The sequence below is a fragment of the Oncorhynchus masou genome, chromosome 12 (assembly GCF_036934945.1).
Source record: "Oncorhynchus masou masou isolate Uvic2021 chromosome 12, UVic_Omas_1.1, whole genome shotgun sequence".
NCBI lineage: Eukaryota > Metazoa > Chordata > Actinopteri > Salmoniformes > Salmonidae > Oncorhynchus > Oncorhynchus masou.
Window position 1 is genome coordinate 81,931,870 of NC_088223.1, and position 21,976 is coordinate 81,953,845.

The 21,976-nt window shown below is 42.5% G+C and overlaps 1 pseudogene; it reads left to right on the plus strand.

The window, feature by feature from the left end:
* Positions 1-21,556, plus strand: part of LOC135550933 (vasodilator-stimulated phosphoprotein-like) — a 47,729-nt pseudogene extending 26,173 nt beyond the window's left edge.
* The last annotated feature ends 420 nt before the right edge of the window (positions 21,557-21,976 follow it).

Genomic DNA, 21,976 nt, shown 5'->3' on the forward strand with positions numbered 1-21,976 from the left:
GAGGAAAATGCTACCGAAGTTCTATCGACATTGACTGCAGTACTCGCACTGCTAAAACACAACCACTGCTACTCCAACTTCCTCAAGGACCTCCCCCGACCTCCCTTCGGCAAATCTGATCACAACTCCATTTTGCTCTTCCCTTCCCATAGGCAGACACTCAAACCGGAAATACTTGTGCTAAGTTCAATTCAACGCTGGTCTAACCAATGGGAATCCACGCTTCAAGATTGTTTTGATCACGCGGACTGCTGTTTCCAGTTACAATATTCATTTACAACATTAGCACTGTGTTTCTGATCAATTTGATGTTATTTTAATGAACAAAACATCTTGTTTGGCCATAATGACCATCGGTATGTTTGGAGGAAAAAGGGGGAGGCTTGCAAACTGAAGAACACCATCCCAACCGTGATGCACCGGGGTGGCAGCATCATGTTGTGGGAGTGCTTTGCTGCAGGAGGGACTGGTGCACTTCACATAATCGATAGCATCATGAGGAAGGACATTTTGTGGATATGTTGAAGCAACATCTCAAGACATCAGTCAGGAAGCTAAAGCTTTGTCACAAATGGGTCTTCCAAATGGACAATGACCCCAAGCATACTTCCAAAGTTGTGGCAAAATGGCTTAAGGACGGGCCTCCCGAGTGGCGCAGTGGTCTCGGGCATTGCAGCGCTAGCTGTGCCACCAGAGACTCTGGGATCGCTCCCGGGCTCTGCCGCAGCCGGCCACAACCGGGAGGTCCGTGGGGTGACGCACAATTGGCCTAGCGTCGTCCGGGTTAGGGAGGGTTTGGCCGGTAGGGATATCCTTGTCTCACCACGCACCAGCGGCCGGGCGCAGTGCACGCTAACCAAGTTAGCCAGGTGCACAGTGTTTCCTCCGACACATTGGTGCGGCTGGCTTCCGTTTTGGAGGCACGCTGTGTTAAGAAGCAGTGCGGCTTGGTTGGGTTGTGTTTCAGAGGACGCGTGGCTTTCGACCTTCGTCTCTCCCGAGCCTGCACGGGAGTTGTAGCGATGAGACAAGATAGTAATTACTAACAATTGGATACCACGAAATTGGGGAGAAAAAGGTGGTCGAATAAAATAAATGGCTTAAGGACAATAAAGTCAAGGTGTTGGAGTGGCCATCACAAAGCCATGCATCGTCTGTGGATCTGTTGGGGTGGTAAGTAAATTGAAGTGGGTCTAGGGTGTCCAGTAAGGTAGAGGTGATATGATCCTTGACTCGTCTCTTAAAGCCGTTCATGGTGACAGAAGTGAACGGCGATAGTCATTTAGTTCAGTTACCGGGTACAGTTTTCTTGGGTAATTACAATTTGTATTTAAAAAGTATTGTAATTTCTTATCAAGACCTGGCCGGATATCCCTGCACTGTCCATATTTGAAATTTTTAACTAAACCAGGTCAATCTTGATGGGTTACATAAACTGTGTCCGAATACCCTTATTAACATACTACATAGTTAAAAGAGTATATACTATTAGTTATAGTTTAGTTCATACCTTAAACGAACGGTATCCTTTCAGTTGAGCATACTATTGCTTTGCCTGTCTACCAGAAGTTGATGCTGTTGCTATGCAACCTCTTGCTAGCTTGTTAGCATAACATAGCTAGACATTTTATGGTTTTAGGTGTGTTCATAAATTCAATCTGGAGTTCGTGTGCACAAAACCAGAGCGTTGTCAGATTGTCCCTTCGTAAATTCAGAGCATTTCGCTTTCGGAGCATACACTGGACGCTCTGGTCGTGGAGTAGGGTTGATCGGATTCGAGTGTTCTGACCTCACAACGGCAGGCAAGCTCCCAAGCTAACTGGCTAACGTTGGCTAGCTTGCTAGCTACTTCCAGACACAAATGAGAGAACACCTCATTCTGACCATTTTACTCGGCCTTGCAGTGCTGGTTAGGCAGTGTTCATGTTATCCAGAGCGTTGGTGACTGTTTCTGTGCTGCTGGCAACAATTTAATTACACTTGTTTTTGTTGACGTTTACTGACACTGGCCATATTCAAATATAACGGGTGTTGAGCATTCGTAAATCCATCAGTTATTCTGCGCTCTGCCACACTCAGACGAGTTCTCTGAAATCGGAGTAGATAGCAAGAATTAACTATGTCCATTGAGAACTCACGACTAATACCCCCTAAGAATAACGTGAATAATCAAATCAATAAACGTTGGGTTGTTAGTTAGCTTTATTAGTAGCTAACTAATGTTGGTTAGGACGGTAACTAGCTAACATACCGGTACATACTGTAATGCTACGTGGTTTGTAAGGATAGCGTAGCTAACAAATTGTCAGGCAACATAACGTGTAACTTAACTTATTTGAAAAGTCATTACTTTCTTACATTGCTTAACATTTGTCATAATTAGTTAAAGGACTTCGGCTGCATATTTTCTGCCATTTTCTTCAAATCTGAAAAAGTTGTGAAGCCAAGCCCATTATCTGAAGAATTGCATTATGGGCCCTAAAAGCACGGAAATAGTGTCCACTGCTTGTATACTTTGTATTTTGGTGAATTTAGTACGACATCCTATAACTTTTGACATACTTACGTCACAAATAGTACTGTTAGTGTAGTTAGTAGGAGTATTCAAAAACTGTTATAATCTATATTTTTTTATAAATGAAAATGTAGTCTAAAGCTTTTTCAAATATCAAATAGCACACATAGGCCTACTACTCCCCTGTTCTTAAAATAAGTATTTTACATGCATCAGCCTAAATTTCCAATTCTCCTGATTGGTTGATAACTCATTGGGGTGGGAAAAAAGATTCTAGACAATAGCTTAATCACTGGTTTATACTTGTGGGTTTTTTGTTTTAGTGAAGCTTATTTTAGCATGCTGGTGCATGTAATCTCCCTTCAGCACTGGTTTTCTTAAAAGTATACGAACACGGTGCTCCATGACAAGTTCTGTTTCTTTGTTGCAATTCTCCTATTATGACTGTCACTGACATCTAACCCTGACACTAACGCAGTCTGGTTCTGTGTGGCTCAGTTGGTAGAGCATGGGCGCTGGGTTCAATTTCCTAATGTTAGTGGCTTTGTATAAAAGTGTCTGCTGAATGGCACAATAGTTCCTACAGTACCACACACTAACGCACTCTAATCTACAGTGCCACACACTCTAATCTACAGTGCCACACACTAACACACTCTAATCTACAGTGCCACCCAGACTATTTACATTAACACCCCCCTTTTATTTTTACACTGCTGCTACTCACTGTTTATTTTAGTCACATTTTACCCCAGCATACATGTACAAACTAACCTGTACCCCTGCACATTGACTCGGTACTGGTACCCCCTGTATATAGCCTCGTTATTGTTATGCAATTTTGTGCTACTTTAAATTGTTTACATTTTATTTAGCAAATATTTTCTTAACACTCTTTCTTGAACTGCATTGTTGGTTAAGGACTTGTAAGCATTTCACAGTAAGGTTGTATTTGGTGTGTGTGACATATAATTTGATTTAAAACACTAATCTACAGTACCACACACTAAGTTATTTTACGTTGTACATTGGTGGTATGGTGTGTAGATGATGCGAAGATAATGTGTAAATAATATCCAATCATGAGTCTTTCATTTTTTGTGTATGCGTGTATACACCTTTGTGTGTGCCTGTTTATACAGATGTAGGATCTTAATTTGATAACCCTGTTGCAGGAGAACTTTCTGAAGTTCCATTTTGAAATTTCAGGCTTTATTTTCCCATACGAAAAATGTACATAATCATTTGCATTTCCTGTTGCTGCTGGATTTTTGTCCTGCTGTAGCAAACTGGCTCAAATGAAAAGCTCCTACATCTGTGTGTGAACATTAACTGATATAAAGAACCCTGTCTGTGTCTCTCCCCTCATAGAATGGAGCTGCAGAGGCAGGAGCAGCAGGAGAGAGAGAGACAGGCCGCAGCCATCCCTCCTACAGCCCCACCCGCCCCTCCCTCAGCCCCCGGTGGACCCCCGCCTCCCCAGGCCCGCCACCACCCCCAGGCCCCCCACCTGCTGGCCCTCCACCCCCACCTGGCCCCCCACCACCCCCTGGGTCCGGGGCACCACCTGCCCCACCTCTGCCAGGAGGAGGGGGGGATGGAGGGGGTCTCGGTGATCCCGGTGGACTAGCTGCTGCCCTGGCAGGAGCCAAACTACGCAAATCCACGAAGGTGAGACCGGTGTCAGACGTTTTCCAGGTAGTCTTCATTGTAGTCATGCTGTGCATATGATCAGATCTTATGAAGCCTGGAGAAGTATTTAACGTCTCAAGAGCCACGGCAATATCATATAGAATATCTTGTTTGAATTGTGTAGGCATCGAACCTTCAAAAAAGACCTGGAACGCATCTCTTTTACTCGATATTCCATTGTTGATGCATGTTTAAAATTTAGTGAACACCTTGTTGGTTCAGTGAGTCGAACAACTTTCAAATGCATCTTTTCTTCCATCTTTTTCTTGAGGTAATCCCTGGTCTTTAAGTGCATGGATATACTGTAGATGAAGACATGGTTTCCACCTTTCTCAAATCTTAGTCCCAGATTAGTGGTTTCTTGAAGGAAGGTAGGAAAGAAGGTTGCATTTTAAAATATTGAAACAGAGTCTCTCTCTGTAGGAAGATAGCGGTGCGGCGGCACTTCCTACATCTGGAGGAGGAGGAGGTGGTGGGGGAGGAAATCTGATGGGGGAGATGAGTGCCATCCTGGCCCGACGGTGAGCCACTGTCTCAGTCTTTGTTAAATGTGGGCCTGGACGAGTGTGTGTGATGTGTTAACGTTGTGTGTGACGTTTATGATCATTTAACTGTGCATGTGTGTGATTGCTGAGGCTTAGATCTCGTCTTCATTGTGTGTCTTTGTATTCAGGAAGAAAATGTCAGATAATCCAGGCGCAAAGAAGGATGAGCCCGGCAATGTAAGTCTCCTGTCAATGATATTTGTAGAGACAACAATCCTCCTCTAATAAATACTTAAAGAGATTCTCCGGTAATTGCGTACTACGTCACGTATGCGTACCACGTTATTACTCTGTCTCTGCTGTGTCAACTGAGCCTTTGGGCCAGCCCTGTAACTGTCACTGGATTACGCTGGGCAGACTTCTTGCTAGCTGCCACTCAAATGCAAGTGGTTGAAGCTCATAGGCTGGAACTCGAATTGCTTGGGGGCTGGCCCACATGGGGGGCAATGTAATGAAAATGGCCCGAGACAACTTCAACAAAAGTCTCTTTCACACTAGGGATTTCGTGGCTAATTGAGGTAAACAGTAATTCTGCCCATAGATTATATATGTATGAACTAGACATTGAAAGAGGAGGCCCGCACAGCATCAAAAAATGTTTTAAATCCAAAACTGAGGCTTGAATGCAAACTTGACCTTGACACATCCAGCCCAAAGCGGGAAGTTTAAAAAATGTAGGCTAATGCGATTAGCATGAGGTTGTAAGTAACAAAACAATTTCCCAGGACATAGACATATCTGATATGGGCAGAAAGATTAAATTCTTGTTAATCTAACTGCACTGTTCAATTTACAGTAGCTATTACAGTGAAAGAATAACATGCTATTGTTTGAGAAGAGTGCACAATTTTGAACATAAAGTTATTAATAAACAAATTAGGCACATTTGTGCAGTCTTGCTACAACATTTTGACCAGAAATGCAATGGTTCATTGAATCAGTCTAAAACATTGCACATACACTGCTGCCACAGAGTGGCTAAAATCTCAATTGCATCTGGGCTGGAATAATACATTATGGCCTTTCTCTTGCATTTCAAAGATGATGGTACAAAAAAAATACAAAAAAGTTTGGGTTTTTTCTTCGTATTATCTTTTACCAGATAAATTGTGTTATATTCTCTTACATTCCTTTAATATTTCCACACTTAAGTGTTTCCTTTCAAATGGTACCAATACTATGCATATCTTGCTTCAGGGCCTGAGATACAGGCACTTATATTTGGGTATGTCATTTTAGGTCAATAATCTTTTTAAAAAGGGGTGGATCCTTAAGAGGTTTTAAGCAGTGGTGGAAAAAGTACCCAATTGTCATACCCTAGTAAACGTAAAGATAACTTAATAAAAAATAACTAAAGAAAAAGTAAGTCACCCAGTAAAATTCTACTTCAGTAAAAGTCTAAAAATAGTTGGTTTAAAATATACTTAAGTATCAAAAGTATAAATAATTTCAAATTCTTATATTAAGCAAACCAGACGGCACCATTTTCTTCATTAAATTTTTTTTATTTTTTTTTTACGGAAAGCCAAAGGCACACTCCAACACTCAGACATAATTTACAAACGAAGCATGTGTGTTTAGTGATTCGACCAGATCAGAGGCAATGGGATGACCAGGGATGTTCTGTTGATAAGTGTGTGAATTGGACCTTTTTCCTGTCCTGCTAAGCATTCAAAATATAACGAGTACTTTTGGGTGTCAAGAAAATATACTTTTTACTCCATACATTTTCCTTAAGGAATTTAGAGAAGTAAAAGTAGTCAAATATATATAAATAGTAAAGTACAGATACCCCCACCCAAAAAAATACTTTATACCTCTGCTTTTAAATAAGAATGTGTGTGTAAGCTGCAAGTCAAGTCACACTATGGTTAAAAACATATGTGCATAGTAAAGGGATGACACAATGTTGTTTTCTTTCTCTGTGATTTTAGGAAGACTCCTCAAAGTCCTCAGGCCAAGGTGGTGAGTAGATCCACTGAAGTCTTCAGTCCATTCTTTTTGTGTTTGACTCAGCATGCACCTGGGAGCTGTTCCAGAAAGCAGGATCAATGAGTTGGCCCACTAACTGTTTCAAAAATGTAATGGCTGAATACATACAGACAGACATACATACATACAGTTGGAGTCTGAAGTTTACATACACTTAGGTTGGAGTCATTAAAACTCGTTTTTCAACCACTCCACAAATTTCTTGTTAACAAACTATAGTTTTGGCAAGTCGTTTAGGACATCTACTTTGTGTATGAAAAGTCCATTTTTCCAACAATTGTTTACAGACAGATTACTTCACTGTATCACAATTCTAGTGGGTCAGAAGTTTACATACACTAAATTGACTATGCCTTTAAACAGCTTGGAAAATTCCAGAAAATTATGTCATGGCTTTAGAAGCTTCTGATGGGCTAATTGACATCATTTGAGTCAATTGGATACCTTCAAACTCGGTGCCTCTTTGCTTGACATCATGGGAAAATCAAAAGAAATCAGACAAGAACTCAGAAAAACAATTGTAGACCTCCACAAGTCTGGTTCATCCTTGGGAGCAATTTCCAAACGCTTGAAGGTACCACTTTCATCTGTACAAACAATAGTATGCAAGTATAAACACCATGGAACCACGCAGTCGTCATACCGCTCAGGAAGGAGACGCGTTCTGTGACCTAGAGATGAACGTACTTTGGTGCGAATCAATCCCAGAACAACATTAAAGGACCTTGTGAAGACGCTGGAGGAAACGGGTACAAAAGTGTCTATATTCACAGTAAAACGAGTCCTATATCGACATAACCTGAAAGGCCGCTCAGCAAGGAAGAAGCCACTGCTTCAAAACCACCATAGGAAAGCCAGACTACGGTTTGCAACTGCACATGGGGACAAATATCATACTTTTTGGAGAAATGTCCTCTGGTCTGATGAAACAAAAATAGAACTGTTTGGCCATAATGACCATCGTTATGTTTGGAGGAAAAAGGGGGAGGCTTGCAAGCTGAAGAACACCATCCCAACCGTGAATCACGGGGGTGGCAGCATCATGTTGTGGGGGTGCTTTGCTGCAGAAGAGATTAGTGCACTTCACAAAGTAGATGGCATCATGAGGAAGGACATTTTGTGGATATATTGAAGCAACGTCTCAAGACGTCAGTCAGGAAGTTAAAGCTTGGTCACAAATGGGTCTTCCAAACGGACAATGACCCCAAGCATACTTTCAAAGTTGTGGAAAAATGGCTTAAGGACAAAGTCAAGGTATTGGAGGTGCCATCACAAAGCCCTGACCTCAATCACATAGAACATTTGTGGGCAGAACTGAAAAAGCGTTTGCAAGCAAGGAGGCCTAAAAACCTGACTACATTACACCAGCTCTGTCAGGAGGAAGGGGCCAAAATTCACCCAACTTATTGTGTGAAGCTTGTGGAAGGCTACCCGAAACGTTTGACCCAAGCTAAACAATTTAAAGGCAGTGCTACCAAATACTAATTGAGTGTTTGTAAACTTCTGACCCACTGAGAATGTGATGAACTAAATAAAAGCTGAAATAAATCATTCTCTCTGATATTATTCTGACATTTCACATTCTTAAAATAGTGGTGATCCTAACTGAGCTAAGACAGGACATTTTTTACTTGGATTACATCCCCATTATTTGCAAGAGGAAGCGACGCTGGTGTAGAGGACAAAGAGCTGGATGCCTCGTCAGGACCCGGAAAAGGTGAGTGGGAAAGCTGCCGTTACCGTCAATACTACTCGCCAACATGCAATCATTGGACAATAAACTAGACGAGGTACGATCACAAATATACTACCAACGGGACATCAAAAACTGTAATATCCTATGTTTCACGGAATCGTGGCTGAATTACAACATGGATATTCAGCTAGCGAGATACACACTGCACCGGGAAGATAGAACATCACACTCCGGTAAGACGAAGAGCGGAGGTCTGTGCATATTTGTAAACAGCTAAGGAAGTCTCTAGATTTTGCTTGCCTGAGGTAGAGTATATTGTGATAAATTGCAGGCCACACTACTTGCCTAGAGATTTTTCAGCTATACTTTTTGTGGCTGTTTATTTACCACCACAGACAGATGCTGGCACTTAGACCGAACTCAGTCAGCTGTATAAGGAAATAAGCAAACAGGAAACCACTCACCCAGAGGAGGCTCTCCTAGTGGCCGGAGACTTTAATGCAGTGAAACTTAAATCAGTTCTACCAAATGTTAAATGTGCAACCAGAGGGGGGGGGAACGAGTTCACCTGTACTCCACACACAGAGATGCGTACAAAGCTCTCCCTTCCCTCCATTTGGTAAATCCGACCACAACTCTATCCTCCTGATTCCTGCTGACAAGCAAAAATGAAAGCAGGAATCACCAGTGACTCGGTCTATACAAAAAGTGGTCAGGTGAAGCAGATGCTAAACTACAGGACTGTTTTGCTATCACAGACTGGAAAGTTCCGGGATTCTTCCGATGGCATTGAGGAATACACCACATCAGTCACTGGCTTTATCAATAAGTGCATCGAGGATGTCGTCCCCACAGTGACTGTAAGTACATACCTCAACCAGAAGCCATGGATTACAGGCAACACTCGCACTGAGCTAAAGGGTAGAGCTGCCGCTTTCAAGGTGCGGGACTCTAACCCAGAAGCTTACAAGAAATCATGCGATGCTCTGCGACGAACCATCAAACAGGCAAAGCGTCAATACGGGGCTGAGACTGAATCATACTACGCCAGCTCCAACGCTCATCTTATGTGGCAGGGCTTGCAAACTATTACAGACTACAAAGGGAAGCACAGCCGCGAGCTGTGTCACAAATGATGCGTTTCTGAAATAGCATCGTTTTTAAGATGTATAGACTTGAAATTAGCATGGTATAATTGACTCGACAACCAACAACCCATATCAAAGTTTAGCTTTCTAAAATCAAAGGAGATATAGTATTTTACTGCTTAGCAAAGTTAACTGGTTAACTTAATGGGCCTGTTTTCTGGAACACTCCACTGATCTTAAAATGATGTACGATGCATTTGGAAAGTATTCAGACCCCTTCACTTTTTCCACATTTTGTTTCGTTGCAGCCTTATTCTAAAATGTAGTAATTTTATTTTTATTCCTCATCAATATACACACAATACCCCATAATGACACAAATAAAACAGGTTGTTATACATTTTTTTGCAAATGCATTTAAAAAAAATTAAACATACCTTATTTACATAAGTATTCAGACCCTTTGCTATGAGACTCGAAATTGAGCTCAGGTGCTCCTGTTTTTATTGATCATCCTTGATGTTTCTACAACTTGATTGGAGTCCACCTGTGGTAAATGAAATTGATTGGACATGATTTGGAAAGGCACACACCTGTCTGAATGCCAAGCATCACATCTGGAGGACACCTGGCACCGTCCCTACGGTGAAGCAGGGTGGTGGCAGCATCATGCTGTGGTGATGTTTTTCAGTGGCAGGGACTGGGAGATTAGTCGGGTCCTTGATGAAAACCTGCTCCAGAGCGCTCACGACCTCAGATTGGGGTGAAGGTTCACCTTCCAACAGGACAAAGACCCTAAGCACACAGCCAAGACCATGCAGGAGTGGCTTCGGGACATGTCTCTGAATGTCTGAGTGGCCCAGCCAGAGCCCGGACTTGAACACGATCGAACATCTCTGGAGAGACCTGAAAATGGCTGTGCAGCGACGCTCCCCATACAACATGACCACTTGAGAAGAATGGGACCAACTCCCCAAATACAGGTGTGCCAAGCTTGTAGCGTCATACACCAGAAGACGCAAGGCTGTAGTCGCGACCAAAGGTGCTTCTACAAAGTACTGAGTAAAGTGTCTGAATACTTCTTTAAATGTGATATTTCAGTTGTTTTTTTTAATACATTTGCAAAAAATCTAATCTGTTTTTGCTTTGTCATTGCTATTGTGTAGATTTAAGGGGAGAAAACGATTGAATTAATTTTAGAATAAGGCTATAATGTAACAAAATGTGGAAAAAGTGAAGGGGTCTGAGTACTTTGCGAATGCACTGGAAGTCTTATGTTTGTATACATTTAACTTGTGACAGCTAGTGTAGTTTCCTGGGTCATATTCATTAGGTACCAAATTAAAGAAAACACACCAAAATGGGGAGGGACTACCTAAACCTAGTTCTCTTTTCTTTTGCTACAGTGTGCACTAATGAATACAACCCAGATCTCTTTGCCTCATATGAATGATCTATCCTTTGTCTGATTTGAGCTGTGAAGCACTGGTTGGCCTTTTTACTGAATAAAGTATAATATAGCTCATAAACATAATATAGATTTTGATGTTTCATAATTTTCATGATCTACTTTTGCCATGACAGACACCCTCAGGAGACCGTGGGAGAAATCCGCCACCATGCCACGGTAGGGAATTCACCCGTCTGTTGAATGTCCACACAATAAACGCCAACACGCTGTCTCGAATACCTGTGGTGCAGGAAATTACAGTCCCCCCAGTTTAATTCACTACAATAACTGTTTTTATGTTTACTATGGAGAGACAACTGTGTGGGCACAAATTCCATCTGTGACCCCCGTGGAGCCGGCCCTGCCCCTCTCTATCCCATCTTTCTGGCACTGTAAAAAGAGTGTGTTTGAGAGAAAATCTTGCATGTCTCAAACAGGACTAACTCAACCACCAAGACCCAGGTGCAGGACAGCAGCGCAAGCCCCACCACCTCTGCCCTTCCTCCCGTTCCCCCTTCTCCATCCTCTACCCCAGTGTCCAGGTACCCCCTATTTAACCCCCCCCCATCCTTTTCCCTTATGCCGGAACTCCACGTCTGTCTGCAGCTATGCTACAGTCTCACTAGTAGTGTTGAGCAATGAGTAGTTTTTGAAGTCTGTTTGGATTCGATTATGGAAAAATTATCAGTTTTCTATTTTTGTATTTTATTTAATGCACTATGCATTATTTTGGTTGCAAATCTGAGTATTAATTTGATTAGGTGTTCAGGAGTCTTATGGCTTGGGGGTAGAAGCTGTTTAGAAGCCTCTTGGACCTAGACTTGGCTCTCCGGTACCCTTGCCATGCGGTAGCAGAGAGAACAATCTATGACTAGGGTGGCTGGAGTCATTGACAATTTTTAGGGCCTTCCTCTGACACCGTCTGGTATAGAGGTCCTGGATGGCAGGAAGCTTGGCCCCAGTGATGTACTGGGCTGTTCACACTACCCTCTGTAGTGCCTTGCGGTCGGAGACCGAGCAGTTGCCATACCATTCAGTGATGCAATTAGTCAGGATGCTCTAGATGGTGCAGCTGTAGAACCTTTTGAGGATCTGAGGACCCATGCCAAATCTTTTCAGTCTCCTGAGGGGGAATAGGTTTTGTCGTGCCCTCTTCACGACTGTCTTGGTGTACTTGGACCATGTTAGTTTGTTGGTGATGTGGACACCAAAGGAACTTCAAGCTCTCAACCTGCTCCACCGCAGCCCCTTCGATGAGAATGGGGGTGTGCTCTGTCCTCTTTTTCCTGTAGTGCACAATCATCTCCTTTGTCTTGATCACGTTGAAGGAGAGGTTGTTGTCCTGGCACCACGCGGCCAGGTCTCAGACCTCCCTATAGGCTGTCTCGTTGTTGTCGATGATCAGGCCTACCACTGTTGTCATCTGCAAACTTAATGATGGTGTTGGAGTCATGCCTGGCCGTGCTGTCATGAGTGAACAGGGAGTACAGGAGGGGACTGAGCACACACACCTGAGGGGCCCCTGTGTTGAGGATCAGCGTGGCGGATGTGGTGTTTACCTACCCTTACCACCGTCAGGAAGTCCAGGATCCAGTTGCAGAGGGAGGTGTTTAGTCCCAGGGCCCTTAGCTTATTGAGGAGCTTTGAGGGGACTATGGTGTTTAATGCTGAGCTGTAGTCAATGAATAGCATTCTCACATAGGTGTTCCTTTTGTCTAGATGTTAAAGGGTAGTGTGGTGTGCAATAGAGATTGCATCATCTGTGGATCTGTTAGGGCGGTATGCAAATTGGAGTGGGTCTAGGGTTTCTGGGATAATGGTGTTGATGTGAGCCATGACCAGCCTTTCTAAGCACTTCATGTCTACAGACGTGTGTGCTATGGGTCGGTTTTCATTTAGGCAGGTTACCTTAGTGTTCTTGGGCACAGACACAATGGTGGTCTGGCTAAGACATGTTGGTATTACAGACTCGGACAGGGAGCGATTGAAAATGTCAGTGAAGACACTTGCCAGTTTGTCAGCGCATAATCGCAGTACGCGTCCTGGTAATCTGTCTGGCCCTGCGGCCTTGTGAATGTACATGTCCTGGTAATTCATCTGACCATGTGGCCTTGTGAATGAACAAACTCACTCTTCTGCCAGTCTGTGGTGAGTAATCGCAGTCCTGATGTCCAGAAGTTATTTTCCGTCATAAGAGATGGTAGCAGCAACATTATGTACAAAATAAGTTTAAAAAAAATAAGTTCCATTCGGTTGGGGGCATGTAAAACGTCTGCCTTCTTCTCCGGCGCCATCTTATCAATCACTTAGATCATGTATTTCCCGGTTCGTGAAGCAACTGCTTTCTATCCCTTTCAGTCTCGCGTTCTCTCTTCTCTCAGTCTCTGTGGATTACTCTGTACAGACCAGACAAGTTTAAGCATGCACGCAATGAATTATGGTCATTGCAGTTAGTTGACACGTTTTCAAAGCTAAACTATGTAGAATATTGGCCTGTTGGAAACTACAACTCGATATAATTTATCTCTAGACAAACTCTGCATTGAGCTCACAGAAAAAAAATGAACAAAATGGAATTCAAACAATTGAACCAACGTCCGTCAACTAAACTCAGCAAAAAAATAAACATCCTCTCAAAATCACATTGTAGGATTTTTAATGAATTTATTTGCAAATTATGGAGGAAAATAAGTATTTGGTCAATAACAAAAGTTTATCTCAATACTTTGGCATTGCCAACAAATAGTATATAACAGAGGTCAAACGTTTTCTGTAAGTCTTCACAAGGTTTTCACACACTGTTGCTGTTTTTTTGGCCCATTACTCCATGCAGATCTCCTCTAGAGCAGCAATGTTTTGGGGCTGTTGCTGGGCAACACGGACTTTCAAGATTTTCTATGCGGTTGAGATCTGGAGACTGGCTCGGCCACTCCAGGACCTTGAAATGCTTCTTACGAAGCCACTTCTTCGTTGCCCGGGCGGTGTGTTTGGGATCATTGTCATGCTGAAATACCCAGCCACGTTTCATCTTCAATGCCCTTGCTGATGGTAGGCTTTGTTACTTTGGTCCCAGCTCTCTGCAGGTCATTCACTAGGTCCCCCCGTGTGGTTCTGGGATTTTTGCTCACCGTTCTTGTGATCATTTTGACCCCACGGGGTGAGATCTTGCGTGGAGCCCCAGATCGAGGGAGATTATCAGTGGTCTTGTATGTCTTCCATTTCCTAATAATTGCTACCACAGTTGATTTCTTCAAACCAAGCTGCTTATCTATTGCAGATTCAGTCTTCCCAGCCTGGTGCAGGTCTACAATTTTGTTTCTGGTGTCCTTTGACATCTCTTTGGTCTTGACCATAGTGGAGTTTGGAGTGTGACTGTTTGAGGTTGTGGACAGGTCTTTTATACTGCTCAGTGAGGTTGGATGGAGAGCATTTGTGAACAGCAGTTTTCAGTTCTTTCCACATATTCTCGATTGGATTCAGGTCTCGACTTTGACTTGGCCATTCTAACACCTGGATATGTTTATTTCTGAAGCATTCCATTGTAGATTTTGCTTTATGTTTTGGATCATTGTCTGGTTGGAAGACAAATCTCCATCCCAGTCTCAGGTCTTTTGCAGACTCCATCAGGTTCTCTTCCAGAATGGTCCTGTATTTGGCTCCATCCATCTTCCCATCAATTTTAACCGTCTTCCCTGTCCCTGCTGAAGAAAAGCAGGCCCAAACCATGATGCTGCCACCATGTTTGACAGTGGGGATGGTGTGTTCATTGTGATGAGCTGTGTTGCTTTTACGCCAAACATAACGTTTTGCATTGTTGCCAAAAAGTTCAATTTTGGTTTCATCTGACCAGAGCACCTTCTTCCACATGTTTGGTGTGTCTCCCAGGTGGCTTGTGGCAAACTTTAAACGACACTTTTTATGGATATCTTTAAGAAATGGCTTTCTTCTTGCCACTCTTCCATAAAGGCCAGATTTGTGCAATATACGACTGATTGTTGTCCTATGGACAGAGTCTCCCACCTCAGCTGTAGATCTCTGCAGTTCATCCAGAGTGATCATGGGCCTCTTGGCTGCATCTCTGATCAGTCTTCTCCTCTATGAGCTGAAAGTTTAGAGGGACGGCCAGGTCTTGGTAGATTTGCAGTGGTCTGATACTCCTTCCATTTCAATATTATCACTTGCACAGTGCTCCTTGGGATGTTTAAAGCTTGGGAAATCTTTTTGTATCCAAATCCGGCTTTAAACTTCTTCACAACAGTATCTCGGACCTGCCTGGTGTGTTCCTTGTTCTTCATGATGCTCTCTGCGCTTTTAACGGACCTCTGAGACTATCACAGTGCAGGTGCATTTATACGGAGACTTGGTTACACACAGGTGGATTGTATTTATCATCATTAGTCATTTAGGTCAACATTGGATCATTCAGAGATCCTCACTGAACTTCTGGAGAGAGTTTGCTGCACTGAAAGTAAAGGGGCTGAATAATTTGCACGCCCAATTTTTCAGTTTTTGATTTGTTAAAAAAGTTTGAAATATCCAATAAATGTCGATCCACTTCATGATTGTGTCCCACTTGTTGTTGATTCTTCACAAAAAATACAGTTTTATATCTTTATGTTTGAAGCCTGAAATGTGGCAAAAGGTTGCAAAGTTCAAGGGGGCCGAATACTTTCACAAGGCACTGTACATAAATGACCAGGATTGGGAAACACTGCTTTAGGGCCTAGCAATTCTCAAGTTCTGGCCACGTCTTTGGTACTCCATGTTTTTGTCTTTTCGGTCTTGCTGAGATTTTAAAAAGTATCACAGGAGAAGCGCAAGAGATGGTTTCAGTAAATTTGATTATTTTTTTCTGCCGCCTTGCTTTGAGCCTGCTGTGTGTCTTTACTATGTCTTCTGACTAAGCGTTTCTGTCCAGCTTCTGCTAATGACACTACCCTAGTCCAGGGCATGGCCCAGAAACAACCCTCTATACACCCTAGGCACTGGTATAGATTTGAACGGATTGGATATGTATAAGCAATATGGGGAAAATTCCACCTAGCCTATCAGAGGGCAAGGTGGTGGAACTACCGTATTACTTATCCAGTTTTTTCAGATCTACGTCAAGTGCCAAAGGGTTAAGGTATGTTTCTGGACTGGGGTTTCGCTCAAGTCACCACTTGAGTAAAACAATTCTCTCTCCCTCAGATGTGGAAACAAAACTGATTAACTCAAGGCCAGTGGCTATGATGAAATTCAATCTGGTGTACTTGTGCTTGGTTGGAACAAACCATTGCAACTAATGTAGGCAAATTTGACCCATTCAGTGAAATGGTTTCAACCTCCAATATTAAAAATAATACACTGACCAAGTTTCTATGTTGGTGCAACAGTCTGCAGTTTTCCGTTGCGCTTCTGCTGTTAATGGTGACAAGATGGCTGGTCCGTGGCTCCTGTCAAGATTGCCATTTGTTGCCATGGCAGCACAACAACCCGCCACTGTTGCCCGAACTGAGCTTCCATATCCTTGGGGTTTGTTGTTGCCCTCCCTCTCTCTGACCATCTCTCCATTCACTCCTTTTTTCATTCTCCCTCTCCTCACGCCTTTCTCTCTCGCTGTATCTCTCTCGCTGTATCTCTCAGGATGAAGGCAGTGAACAGTACCACGGACAGCACAGGCAGTGAAGACACAGAGATGGAGAGAATCAAACAGGTGAGCTCCACCATTACCTGTTAATGTTGTTTAAAGGATTATTGGTATGTAGGCTAGAGATAACAGGGTGGCCATTGCTCCCCCACTGATGGTGTCAGATGAGGATGACTTGGCATCATCCAGGCTGAATCACATCTAGCCGTGATTGGGGGTCCCATAGGATGGCGCACAATTGGCTCAGCATTGTCCGGGTTTGGCCAGGGTAGGCCGTCAATGTAAATAAGAATTTGTTCTTAGCTGACTTGCCTAGTTAAAGGTTAAATTAAAAATACATTTAAATTGTCAGTTAACACTTTCATTTTTTGTATTTGTGGGAAAGCAGGTGTTCTTGGTTTGAGTATATGCTTAATTGATTGGAGATGATCAGAATGATAATGACTGTGATGATGAAGATAATTTGTGTGTTTAGGACATCCTTGAGGAAGTGAGAAAAGAGCTCCATAAAGTGAAGGATGAAATCATCTGTGGTGAGTTCCTGATTTGTCCATCCATTTCAAGGAGCACTCCCTAGCTTGTATTTTTGTATGTCTTTAGCAGTACAGTCAATAGGAATCACAATACAATGTTGCTCCAGCCGCAGTAGTATATTCATATGCCTCTAACACATTGGAGGCTGCTGAGGGGAGGACGGCTCATGATAATGACTGGAATGGAATCAAACGCTTTCAACCCATGTGTTTGTTGTATTTACTAACATTCCACTTATTCCACTTCAGCCATTACCATGATCCCATCCTCCCCAATTAAGGTGCCGCCACCCTCCTGTGCTCTAACACTACATACAGTGTATTCGGGAAAGTATTCAGACCGCTGAACTATTTCCACATTTTGTTACTTAACAGGATTATGGATTTAAATGTTTTTTTAATCAATCTACACACAATACCCTATAATGACAAAATGAAAACAGGTTTTTCGAAATGTTTGCAAATGTGTTAAAAATAAAGAACAAATACCTTATTTGCAGAAGTATTCAGACCCTTTGCTATGAGACTCGAAATTGAGCTCAGATACATCCTGTTTACATTGATCATCTTTGATGTTTCTACAACTTGATTGGAGTCCACTTGTGGTCAATTCAATTTATTGGACATGATTTGGAGAGGCATACACCTGTCTATATAAGGTCCCACAACTAACACTGCATGTCAGAGCAGAAACCAAGCCATTAGGTTGAAGGAAATGGCCGTAGAGCTCCGTGACAGGATTGTGTTGAGGCACAGATCTGGGGAAGTGTATCAAAACATGTCTGCAGCATTGAGGGTCCCTTAAATATAAGTGGTTTGAAACCACCAAGACTCTTCCTTGAGCTGGCCGCCCAGCCAAACTGAATAATCTGGGGAGAAGGGCCTTGGTCAGGGAGGTGACCAAAAACCTGATGGTCACTCTGACAGAGCTTCAGAGTTCCTCTGTGGAAATGGGAAAACTGTCCAGAAGGACAACCATCTATGCAGCACTCCACTAATCAGGCCTTTATGGTAGAGTGGCCAGACGGAAGCCACTCCTTAGTAAAAGGCACATGAAAACCGGCTTGGAGTTTGCCAAAAGGCACCTAATGACTCTCAGACCACGAGAAACAAGATTCTCTGGTCTGATAAAACCTGAATGCCAAGCGTCACATCTGAAGGAAACCTGGCACAATCCCTACTGTGAAGCATGGTGATGGCAGCATCATGCTGTGGGGGATGTTTTTCAGCAGTGACTGGGAGACTAGTGAGGATCAAGGGAAAGATGAACAGAGTAAAATGCAGAGAGATCCTTGATGAAAACCTGTTCCAGAGCGCTCAGGACTTCAGACTGGGGCGAAGGTTCATCTTCCAACAGGATAACGACCCGAAGCACACAGCCAAGACCACGCAGGAGTGGCTTCGGGACAAGTCTCTGAATGTCCTTGAGTGGCCTGGCTAGAGCACGGACTTGATCCCGATCAAACAGCTCTGGAGAGACCTGAAAATAGTTGTGCAGCAACGCTCCCCATCCAACCTGACAGAGCTTGAGAGGGTCTGCAGAGAAGAATGAGAGTAACTCCACAAATACAAGTGTGCCAAGCTTGTAGCGTCATACCCAAGAAGACTCAAGGTTGTATTCGCTGCCAAAGCTGCCTTAACAAAGTACTGAGTAAAGGGTCTGAATACTTATGTAAATGTAATATTTCTGTTTTTATTTTTTATAAATTTGCTGGGGGAAAAATAAACTCTTTGCTTTGTTATTATGGGCATTGTGTGTCGGTTGTTGAGGGAAAAACTATTTAATCCCTTTTAGAATAAGACAAATGTAACAAAATGTGGAACAAGTCAAGGGGTCTTAATACTTAAAGTATTTTATTTTATATTCTCTCAATTCACATATTACGAATCATATATTTGGACTTTTTATATAATGACTAAATCACAAGACAATGTGTAAGGAATTTTGGTGCCTTTCTCATGAATTCCCTTCCTCTTTCTCTTTCAGCATTTATCCAGGAGCTACAAAAGAGAGGACCAGTATAGTCTCTCAACATACATCCACTGGGGAGGGGTGGGGGGTGGAAGGGAGAGATAGCCATATGGAGGGGTGGATGGCTCATATATTTCCTTCAATGTTACACACACACATACCTATACATTTAGGACTGTACCAATCGGCAGTCTTCCAAACTTTTTTAGGGGCTGTTTTTCTTGTTTGTCTTATGGTTTCAAGAGCTCTGCTGTGCTGTGCTTCTCTCTTGCTCCACCATCACTGCCTACCTTACTCTACTCTCTCCCTGCCTCCCAAGTCAACGCCCATATCTTACCTGGACGTATCTCGCCTTACTTTTCACTAGTGCGGAGCCAGGTTTGGCTCAGTTCGAATTGAAGGCAGTCAACTGAAATTCCAATTCAATTATTGAAAAAAGGGCATCTAATTTCAATCACTTCTCAATAAACTGAAAAGGAGAAGCTATTTATGTCAACTTTTACACATTTTGGATTTTAAATTCACTTTCTGAATTTACTGACTTCAATTCGAATTGAGCCCAAACCTGATGCAGAGAATTCAGGGAATACCGTCAACCACACCATCAAAACACAGTACATTGTCAACAGTCACACATTTCACTCTCACACCAACCTATCTGTGGGGAAACGGTTCAGCTGCAGCAGTTGACCACACGGTGGAGCTGTGAAACAGGAGAATCGGAACAGAGGGCCTGCCTTTTTCTGTAGTCTCTGTACAACCCCGGAACAGTCGGAACTACAAATCCCAGCTTGCAACAATAAGAGATCTGGTTAAATATATGTCGGCCTGTCTACTACACCTAATAGGAGTAGTGTGAAGTTGTTCCTAGACCCTGATCTTGGGTCAGTTTTGCATTTTCTCCACTTATGTTTAAGTTTGGGGGAGAGGAAGCTAATCCTAGAACTGTACTTAAGGAAACTTCAACCACCTTATACTGCCACCTTATACTCTAATAGCGAACGGGTTGCCAACTCCTCTGAGCTCTTGCTACACCTCACATCAATTGTTTGTTTTTTCCAAACTCAGGGATTAGAGGAAGCATATCAGTTAGTGCTAGATAGGACCGTCTGCAACAGGTCCTATACTAGTCACCATGCCCACTTCTCCTTAGCATTTAGCACAGAGGATCGCAGCAGACCACCTATGGATGACAAACCGGTCCAATCCCAAATCAACCTTTGCCTCCCTTCACTAGTGGGGTTGTGAGAAGATTGGATTTGTGTAAGCAATATGGCATCCAGCCAATCAGAGAGCATGTTGAAACTATTACTATATTACTTATGTCTATCTTATCCTTTCAGATCTCCACAAGTGCATAGGGTCAGGGGTTGATTTTACGGTGACAATTCTCACCTAATCACAGAAACAGAATGATTAGAATGGGCATTATCCTCTAAAAGCAATTAGCTATTGCTCATAGGATCTTAGATTATTTTAATTGTATCTATTTAAGAATGAAGAATGAATTCTTAAGCACTCCAATGTCCGTGACATTTCCGAGCTCCCTGTGCAGCACATCCAACAGGTTGCCAACCGTATCCATTTCCCAATGACATGGGGAACCATGCCTGTTCTGTCCATTCTTTTTCTACACTCCTAACACTGCCTACTCTTCTAGTGACCGCATAAGAAAAGGGGAGAGAGGGGAGAGGAGGAGAGCAGGTAGGGGACTGTACCTGGTATGATTCTGCTGCAGTGCAGGTAACTGCAACATATCACAGTGCGACAGGGACTCTTACTCGACTTTGTATGTTCTTATAAAGATACTTAATACCCATTATGTTAGCCGCCTCTGTGGCCTCGTCCGATAGAGATGCCAATCTTCGCTAATGCAAGTCTGCCTCACCTGAGCACTCTTACAATCCTATAGATTAAGCTAAAAAAAAACATCGTACTTAAAAAAATCCTTATGGTTTTCTATTTCCATTGGCAATTCTGTGGTAATGAAAATAGAAGCCCACTGGGCAAAAACTGGTTGAATCAACGTTGTTTCCATGTCATTTCAACAACAACAAAAAATCCATGTGAGTTTGAGTCAACATGGAATACTGATTGGATTTGAAAAAAATCATAAACTTAAGGGAATTTTCTTTTTCTTATACCTAACTGTCTAAATCCAATGACATGGTGACATTTGTTTATTTCACTTTGAATTCACATTAGTTGACAACTCAACCAAATGTAAATCAAAACTAAACATTGAAATGAAGTCTGTTCCCAGTGGGAGGAATCTTGATTTATTTTTAGATACATTATAATTGTTATTTTGGATTTATTGAAGGTGATTTTCTATTATTAGAGTGAAGGATTTTTACACTGAAATGTTGTGTGAGAGAAAATGCTGTAAAGACACTGGATTGGAGATGCCTTTCTGGTCAAATACAGCTGCTTCTTGAATCAAACTGTGGTTCGTCTCATCTGTTGGTTTGGGGTTGGGGGTGAGACCATAAGGGAAGTATTTAACATTAAGCGTCATGGCATCATCGGGGGAAAATCTAAACGAAAGATAATTACTACTTGATATAATATAAGGTGGAGCGTATTGAGAAATGGCTGGAGCTTAAGTAATGTAACAAACAATATTCTACAGACTCTATTGATCTAGTACTCGAGTCTATATGTGGTGTTATTTGTTGGATGAATGTTGTCTAAATACCCAGCAGTCCTTTCTAGTTCACACATTTCATTGGTCCCAATGCAGTACACAGTAGGTCTATAAATTACATATTGTCTTTATAGAGAAAAAAAGCTATGCCAATGTAAAAGTGTGGTTGGGAATACTTAGCAGGGTCTGTAGACTTAGTATATGGTGTCATTTAATG